Source organism: Temnothorax nylanderi, unplaced genomic scaffold, assembly GCF_030848795.1.
Source record: "Temnothorax nylanderi isolate EJ_2023f unplaced genomic scaffold, tnyl_v1.0 TNYL_tig0019_pilon, whole genome shotgun sequence".
Classification (NCBI taxonomy): domain Eukaryota; kingdom Metazoa; phylum Arthropoda; class Insecta; order Hymenoptera; family Formicidae; genus Temnothorax; species Temnothorax nylanderi.
The window spans coordinates 1,235,388-1,245,611 of NW_027249081.1; the positions used below are offsets into that span (position 1 = coordinate 1,235,388).

Genomic DNA, 10,224 nt, shown 5'->3' on the forward strand with positions numbered 1-10,224 from the left:
CACACGCGAATCCTGCCGGCGCGGACTGTGCCGGCGCGTATCCTGTCGACGCCCGCGGTGTCGGTGGGTATCCTGCCGGTGTGGGCTCATTAGCCAATAATTGGCCTTGGTCGCCACTGCTATAGTTATGGCTCTCTTCATTTCCTCTATATTTAGTATTGGAGACACTCTCCTCAGGTCTTCATCAGTTAATTGAACAGTGACTATCCTCATTACCCAATCACCATCGGCGACATCCTGTGCTACTCTCACCATCCCCAGGTCTAGTATTCCTGCTATTCCATTTAGCAGTAGGGATCGTGCGTTTTGATCACTAAATTGAGTGTACGCCTAAGACAAAGCATAAGATTTAACAATATCATGGGACGCTACTTTGTTCCCTATGGTTACTATGGGCAATTTTCTATCATCAGGCAGCGATGGTACTGGCGGTAGGGGCGGTGCCCACTTTTTGCGAGCGTATACAATTTTGCTTTCTTTGCGCCTTTCTTTTTGTCGCCTGCGATGCTCTTCTTGCTTTATTTTTCTGCGCAACTTGTCTTGCCGTGGATCCTCCCACTGCGTGTGACTTTTTCATTAGAAGGATACATTTGTGGCAGAAGATGCGACGTAAATTTCACAACATATACCGTCAGGTTGTGTCAACTTTTTCGGAATAAAAATCTCAAAAATACGGCATCTTAACCTCCGTGTGTCTGTTTCCATTATACATATGCTTATTGTGCTGTTGCTAGTAATATCTAGTTGCTGTCATAATGCGCATGTATATATTTTTCAAAAATAAAATTACTTTGGCTTATTTTCGGATAACGAAGTTGTATGTAATTTTCCTGTTTGGCTACCAACTTATCGTATGTACACTCGCCGACAGAAAGGTTGTGCAGTTGAGCATTTCGGAACGCATCCCATTTGTTCTTGATTTACGATCCTATCTGAGATAAGTACGCATAGATGGGTTGTGGAACGTTAAACTCAAAATGTCCTCGACTGCTTTTCTGATCGTTTTTCCTCAATTGACAAATCTTCGAGTCCTTGTTTAGCTTTTACATCAGTCAATTTCATCCATAAGAGACTTGTTGCACAATAGACCATCTCCTCTTTGACAAGGATCCTGTCCATCTACCTCTCGTCTGTCTGACACTGATGATGCGTTTCTTCCGCTATATAAGGTAAATGTGCGAACGAGGTTGAAAACTCTTCTCTAGGTTTTATTTCCATCACAGTAACATCGACCCTGAAAATCGATTCTGCCAGTATCAGTTCGTTACGTTGTTTCGTAGGCGTTGCTGCCTTATCCAAACCTGGTGACGGTATTAACAGTGGCGATTTAGGCCCGAGTGTTTTTGGAGTTGCTGGAGTCTTTTTCTTATACCAGCTTTAGCCGGATCGAAATTTTCGAATTTTCCACGGTATCTTGGAGCTAGACGTTTAATTTCTGCTGTGTATTGTTTTTTTGCTTCTTTTATTTTAGCTTTTGCGTCCATGTTTGAAGTTTTAGCATCAGCTATTAATTTGTTTAATTCAAAACTATATTTTTATTACATTGCCAATATTATGGCATTTGGTGTTGCTTTCAATATTTTTTATGAATTCGTGCAAGGCAGTTTTTTGGTTCAAGTTCGTGGGGAGGTAAAAATTATAGCCAAATTGGAGGAGTTTAGTCGTCTCTGAAGGAAGTACCTCCGTATTGGAGAAGTTAATAAAGAATCATTTGTCATTAGCATATTTTACTTTAACAATTTTAAAAGAACTGATATGCAGTACAAAATATCCTTGGATTTAATGTTACCTAGACTATATAATTTTATATTGTCTCCGAATTGCAGACGAATGAAACCTTGGATTAAACTGGTAAAAATGTTAAAAAAATTATATTTAAGGAGAGAGGGTAGTAATTTGTGAATTAATGGTAATCAAATACTAGTCTTTAAGTCACACACATTGTGATTGTGGTCCAAAGATACAAATTTAGATTTTAAGTTACGTTTAACTGAATAATCGCTTTAGTACCATTATCTTGGAATAAGTAATAATTTGCGTTTCCGTTATTATTAAAAACTTATTTGATGTTTCTATTCAAACATTCGGGTCGAATACCTAGTCAGTCAGGCTGGCTTGTATATTATTGTAAACTATTTGTCAAATATTGCGAGTATTATACTGGCGCACATATGTCAACGGCTGCGTACACATCATCCATATCTGAACGTGTCGTGCAGTCGCGTCGCTGTCAACGGGAAAGAGCAAGTCCTTGCTGACCAACGTGATCTTATCACTCACCCGCAGGACGTCCAACGCGAGCGAGCGCAACCGACGCGGTTCCGAGGTGACCAGCGTTCCAACTCCTCCATCAGGTACAATCAGACCAGGAGGCCTGGAAGTCCGGCGGTAACAGCGCGGAAACTACCGATTATTTTGATCTTGAACCCTCGCCCGGAGCGGACGCTGATTTTGCCGAGCGAAATAATGGTCGCTTTGAACAGCAACAACAGTATTATCAATGAACGACAGGATGAAAATCATCAGTTCCCGCGTTCCTTGCCGTCGCCGACGAAGAAGTAAAACAATAACGGCAGCAGTTGGCGCCGCAAGTTTATGCTACGTCGTCGCTTCAACGATTCCTTGAACTTGAACAACGGTGAGACACGTTCCTCCTCGCCGAGCGAATCGACAGCGAAGTCTTTATCCTGGATCGAGGAATCCTCGTTCAGATGTGGGACAACAAAACAGCAACACCACGGCGACGCCATTGGAGCAAATCGACATGACCGGAAGCCCTCAGATAGCCACCGCCTCTGTCGACGACATACCGTCTTTGGAGAACAGCTTTAGCTAGCCCGAAAAGGAAAATGACGATGAGGAGGAGCAGGCTGGTCCGGAGTTTGAGACGGAGAACTCATCCTTACCGTGCAGCCCCGCGGCCGCGTCCATCGTTGGCCTGGACTTCTTCCACGGTGCCCTATTACGACTTCCTGTCTGTGAACGGCGCGGCGGCGCGATGCGGCAGGGGATCACCAGCACCAGCTCGCCCTAGCTATCGTCCGGTGTGAGTTTGCATTCCAGCGTGGACTGCTCGCCGATACTTGCAGCTCTTACGGTGAGGACAGCAGCCCGAGTTTGGAGTTTGAAGCCCAGAGGGTCTGGACGCGACCGGGTGCCGCGAGATCTTGTCCGAATCTGGAACGACATAGCGCCGGCTGCTCTTCGACCAGCAGCTCGTCGAGCCCGAGATCGAGCCCGGGTCCGGCCGGGCCATGTTTTAAGCTTTTCGAGGAAGGCGACGTACAAGTGTGCTACCTGAATCAAATCCGGACCTTTATAAAGAAGATCCTGTGCAGCAAGTTTCTTAGACGCTGAGAGACGCATTATCTCTATTTCAACGACTGTTGTCTGTTCTCCAAGACGCTGACGGGTTTTCTTCAGCAACCTGTTCCGTACAGCAGCATGTCGGAGATCCGAAAGTACGTTGTCGCCAGGTGGGACCCTGCGTATAAGAACTGTCTCAGCATTGTCCTACCAGACGGTTCGCTTCTTCTGCAAGACGCTTACACGAGGGAGCACTGATACACCGCTTGATATGGAAGAAAAATATCTTTCGAGGAAGGCGATATACAAGTGTGCTGCCTGAATCAAACCCAAACCTTCGTAACGAAGATCCTGTCCAGCAAGTTCCTTAGCCCTTTAGGGGCCTGTGTACATAATTATGTACATAAAAACAAACAAAAAAAAAACGAAAAAAAAACAAAAAAACAAAACAAAAAACAAACAAAAAACGAAAAAACTAAAACTTTTATCAGGGACGTCTTTTAAGACTATCTTATAAATTATAACATTTTACTCCAACGGGATCGATGTGTGGGCCTTAAAGGGTTAGACGCTGGGAGACGCATCACCTCTATCTCAACGACTGTTGCCTGTTCTCCAAGACGCTGACGGGTTTTCTTCAGCAACCTGTTCCGTACAGCAGCATGTCGGAAATCCGAAAGTACGTTGTCGCCAGGTGCGACTCTGCGTATAAGAACTGTCTCAGTATTGTCCTACCAGACGGCTCGCTTCTTCTGCAAGTAACGCTTACACACGGGACCAGTGATATCGCTTTATACGGAAGAAAAATATTTTTCGAGGAAGGCGACATATACAAGTATGCTACCTAAATCTAACCTCTGTAAAAAAAGATGCTGTCCAGCATAAGAACTGTCTCAGCATTGTTTTACCAGACGGTTCGCTTCTTTTGCAAGACAGTAACACTTACACGTGGGACCAGTGATACCGCTTGAGATGGAAGAAAAATATCTTCAAATACCAACACGTGTCGATGAGCACTCGGGAAGAGGAGATACTGCGCGAATTGTGCACCATGATGGACTTCGCCCTGTGACATTCCGTCTAACCTTGAAGTCGACTTTAGACTTCTTCTGCCGACTGACAGTTTACTAACAGTTACCTTCGTGTTGTTTGGAACTGTGATAAAAACTTTTTCGTCGGGTATTCTGATGTGTGCAGAATCTCTATAAGTGAAGAAAGTACGGAATTATCTGTAAATTGCCATTCGACTCGTCCGTGAGATCGCTCAGGATTTCAAGACCTCAACTTCCAAAGTTCTGCTGTAATGGCTCTTCAAGAAGCTAGCGAGGCGTTATCTTGTACGTCTTTTCGAAGACACGAACTTGTGCGCTATTCACGCTAAGCGAATCACCATCATGCCGAAAGATATCCAATTGGCACGTCGTATTCGTGGCGAGCGAGCTTAGGCGCAACAAATTTATAAAATAAACAATCTAAATACACGAAGGTGGTATGATCATCATTACGATCATCATTATCTTCTATTTTTGATTGTAAGTGTCCAAAGGAGATGAATTTCTATTTGAACTTGGTTACTTAAATACAGCAGTTTTAAACATTTGTATTGACAATTACAGTACAATTAGAGTACAATTAAACATGTTAAAAAAAACTCTGAGTTCCGAAACATATAGATGCTAGGTATTATTTTATACGCGAAAAATATGCAAACGAAGAAATAGATATAAGATATGTTCTAAGCGAAGACCAACTAACCGATATCTTTAGAAAAATCTTTTTTTTTTATTAAAGGATAGATTTGTGCAATAAAATTGGTATTACAGAAGCACTTAAATAGTGCGGATGTTAGAAATGAAGTTCAAGTATTTGTACGCTTCTGTTCGGTGTATGCCATGAGAGTAGATAAATGATGTTATCTGTACAACTTTCTCTGTTTTTTTTTATTGTTAGTATGGCGCTAGGCCCGTTTTTATTTTCCTTTTTATTATGTATTTCTGTGGATAATTTAAATAACTGTTGCAAATTAATATGGCAACACAATATACAATTTTATTGCCCAGAATAAGGATACAATTTACGTACCATGCGCGTGGTCAGGCGGCACCATATAAAAGCCAGGCTTAAGTGGCTGGAAGCAGATGTGCAATGGCGGAAATAGCAAAAGAAAGAACGGAATTATGCTTATTGCGTTTACTTGTTAATAGCGCATCCTAAAGTCTAATTCTAAAGTAGATAGATAAAATATCGCAGTTATCCGCCATTTTGGCTTTACAACTATACGACCACACAAAGAAACGCGTACATACATATAATGTTTCACACACAGAATCAGGTTAGGAAAATTGCACTTAATGTGTAGCTATGTTACATTATGTAATAAGATAAGTGTACATTATATCCATTATTCGACGCCATTTGACTCTAAATGCTAAAGCATTGAGTCTTATGAATTGCGATTACAGACATCTATATATTATATACTAGACTGCTAATTTCCACAAAATCACTTCCACGTGGATCTGAAAAGTATGTACATAACTCATGCGTTATGTAAAAGATACGAATGTTACCTAATTGGTTGAATTTCAAGCAATATGTGTTACATATCTACTATTTCCTCTTTTATGTACGCCACGGATGCGCAGATGCTTACTCGTCATATATATGTGATACATATTTTTTGGAATCCATTTTTTTTGATACGGTATAAAGGAGTAGCAATTTAGTATACACACATACGTGACGTATACATATATGAATTTAATGGATTGAACAGAGGAGGTATCTTTCGGACTTGCTTCACTAGTCAGGTATGGAACACCTTATAGATATGCAGGTTAATTGTTACAAAAATATAATTACCGTAATCAGCTGATTCACGTAGAATTTCCCTATCTGCTTTCATGTTTGCTCGGTTATATATATATATATATATATATATTTTTGTTTTTTATATGTTTTATCGCGGTCTCTCGCGTTTTTTCCCAATTACTTAAATGTTCAAAAAGTGGGCCTGCGATATTTGGTGAGCAAAAGCATGTAGCGAAATTTAAGGCAATATTGACCATGGACTGGCAATACATAGCACATCTTGCTCTCTCTCTAAAGTGTCCGGAAGCACCGAAAGAGGAAAAGAGAGAGAAATATACTTCTCTCCAAAGTGTCCGGAAGTATGGAAAGAAAAAAAGAGAGAAGATGGTTCTTTTTCTAACTTCCTCCGTACGTTATAATAAACTGTAGGCAGTTGCCAGTCCATATCTATAAGGTCCGTGTATTGAACGAATCGTTGTCCATGGATGTATAATATAGATGTCTGTGATTGCAGTACTTTGTCTGTTTAGTTACTTTAGCGCATATTATCCTAGAGCGTCTAATCCAGTAAAGCGTGCGTAATATGAACACACATCTACCCCTTCTTAAGAAAAAAGTTATTTCGCTGCGTACATTGATAAGTAATCAGGTCGTTTTATAACGACCTGACTACTTATCAATGAACGCTCTAAAATGTTTGTACTCTAACAGAGCGTGGTGTATGTTGCGCTTGATCAAAAAGATTATTAGGTTCTGTCTGTAGAGAAACGCGGATATTAATTTGTGTTTTGTTTCGAGATTGTTCGGCATGTCTCTTGAGAAACATCGTCTTGTTCATTCCGTCCATGCGATTTAAAACTCTAGTAATAATCATTAGTTTGAGACACTACAGGAGTGTTTACTTTCTATGGAACGCATTTGATTTACATGTCTTATCCAGGAACAGCCATCATCGAACGACATCTTATAATGCAACTTTCTCAATCGATCTGTAATTCTATCGAATTTCCATTTTTCATCTTTCGAATAATTTTTACACGCTACTCTCTCTCCGCACGAGAAATTTGTACTTAATGTGTTTGTATTACTAAGAGTTTGGATTTTTTATGCTAGTTTTTGTCGGAACACAATGGGAATTAACTCAGTCAGAAGTTATTAAATTTAACATTTTTCGTTGTTCGAAAGCGAGAAAAATGTAGTCAATCAACCGAAAGCTTCTGACAGTCTTATTTTATTTAGTAGGTAACATTACATCTAATCTAGTGCATAGTTTTCTGCTGAGAACATTTTCGCAGGAGACATTTGTTATTGCATATGGCATTGTTCTATACTGTAATAATAACTTATTTAATGCTAAAATCCTTTAAGACTCTTGATAATAAAAAATTAATATAGTGATTTGGCTATGAGAGTAATCTCCATGCAGTGCTCTTAGGTCTGTTAATGCTTTCTTTAAGTCAACAGCTTGCTGAGCTATTGCAGGTAGGAAAATAGCACGACTTTCCGCTGTGATAAATGACTCCCTGAGAAGGGCAGATTTCAACCCATAATCATGTAGGATCATCTTTACTTGAGAAATGACACCTGCTATTAAGGGATGATTATCCTTATTATTTAAAGTTGCATCAATAAGAATAGCCCTAAGCCCTGAGAAAGATTTAATCCATGCTTGCCATATAACCACTTGGTTGGTAACGGAGTCAAAGGCAGCTTCTGGTACTGTCTTTACTTCCCACATGTTTGGTATGGATATTGTTGCACAGAGTGCTTTCCATCTTAGCTTTAGGTACTCAACGTTGACGTTGGGACGTTTGGATGAGTTTTCTTGATTTCTTTTGCCATGGTCATCAATCCACACATGCCTATGAAAGCTAGTAGATGGTCTCCCTCTGCTCTTGACTGAGCCGCTGCGAGCTGTCTCTTTTCGTCCTCAGTGACTCGGTTTGTGGCGCACCACATCAGGTGGAACTCCTCCTAGTAACCAGCATATACCCGTTAACACGACATCTTGTGGAGTAATTGAGTCTTCTGGGGGATAGAGTAATTAAGTGAGGAGGTTCAATATAGTATAGTTCTGCCATTGCGTGGCAGAAGTAACAACGCGGTTCTTGGTGCGTAATTTATAAGAACTATTTATTTTTAAATTACAATAATTTCCGTACGTTATTTAATGCTAAATCGACATTTAAAGAATCACAGTTTATACGACGTAAAACTTGTTTGTATAAAATGTTCAGCCTGACCATTTGTTGCTATATTATATGAAGCCGTATACTTTATGTTTACCATTTACTCGTAGGAATTGTTGAAATTTATGTGAACAAATGTTTTACCATTATCCGTAAATACAGTTTGTGTGGTAGATCAAAACTATTCCGAAAATTTTTTTTATTTGTTTCCGATCATTTCCGACACAGTAGGTGGAGGAGGGAGATATCACGGAATCACGCGTTCCATGTAACATTATTTAATATTTGAAAGCAACATTAAAGTCATAATTTTTAAACGCTGAACATATGAACACTAATGAAATTGTAGTTTATATGTATAATAATACATATTTTGAATATTATATTTCGAAATACCCGAGAAAAAAAATGGGTATAATATGGTCAGATTTAAAATATATTATTAAATATGAAAGGATCTATAAATTATATATAGATATGAAAAGATCTAATTTTATGATTATATGTAATCAGATTCGAAATTTGGCGTGATATGATCATGTTTTTATGTAATCATAGTCGACTTGATCTTATTATATATGACAACAGATCTGTTGAAGCAAAAATGGGTCACGCATGTCAGATACGGGAAATGAAATATACAAAATCCTGATGTCAGCCATGGGAACAAAGTACGTTAGTTGCTTCTCATTTTCTCTAATAATTTCTTTGTTAAGAGGGTAGCTGCGCAATCGAGACATTACCCAAGGGACTAGATATTTTCTATCAGCCAATTTTCATGCTTTTTCATACGATAGGTTATTAATTATTATTGCATTGTTACCAATACACTTTACATTTAAATATCTTTAAATAAATCTGATGTTTGTCTAGTATGATTGGAAAAAGTTGTATGGACATCTTGATCTTAGAAATGGAAAATAATGGAAATCTTTTTTCTCTCTCTTTTCAAGTTTACTTTCCTTTTCCTCTTTCCCTTCTTTAGAAATTAATAATGGTTTATGGATTGTTGATAATTCAACAGTATTCTTCAACATTTCGTCTTCGTTGGGAAGCAGTGTGGTCTAGTGGCAAAGGTGACTCATAAACTGCGAGGACTCGGGTTCGAGTTTATCTGACTACAGTTGGAATATTTTGTCTTTCAGAAGAAATACATTAACTTGCTAGTTTTCTTCCAGAGGTACACCACATATTTTTCAAAAGATTTAGTATTAGTACGAATACTATAAAATTGCGTAAGGAGCCTTAAAGAGAAGCGTCTTCTTACCTGTGTAACACGGTTGTCTTTTCGAGCGCTCTGCTATCTTGCCTTCTAATATTTTTTTCATGCCAATAGATTCTTCTTCATCGGTTTTACTTTCTTCTACAATGTTTATGGGCAAATCTAAAAATGTTGAAACTTCTTTATTGAATATTTTTTTTCAGAAGTGTCTTCTTTTAAGAATATTCAATGCATCTAATTTAATCTGAAGGACTTTTGATATAGGATATTAAAGATTAACTTAAAACTATTTGGGTTTGGAGGTAATTTTCAAGGTGGAGGTGATATATTATATATATATATATATATATATATATATATATGTATATATGTACAAACTTATTTCTTACAAATACATATCTATGTATATTTATAAATTGTGATTTTGAATATTGAGAATATAAAATGGGCCCCTCCAACGCCCATTTCCGCGAGAACGCAACCAATATCTTTTTTTCGTCTCTCCGATTTTTATTTACAAATGATACATTTGTAAAAATCAATAACGTTACAACAGACGCTTCTGGCATTAATTTTGTCAGTACCGTCAGAATAAACGAATCTGATTTTTATTATAATCAGTACCGTCCGAATAGACGCTTCTGACATTTATTTTTATTTTATTTTTGTATTATGGGCCCCTCCAACGCCCATTTC

General features: G+C 38.7%; 1 pseudogene; it reads left to right on the forward strand.

Moving 5' to 3' along the window:
* The first annotated feature begins 391 nt into the window (after window positions 1-391).
* On the forward strand, window positions 392-5,900 carry LOC139768895 (uncharacterized; annotated as a pseudogene).
* Window positions 5,901-10,224: the final 4,324 nt, after the last annotated feature.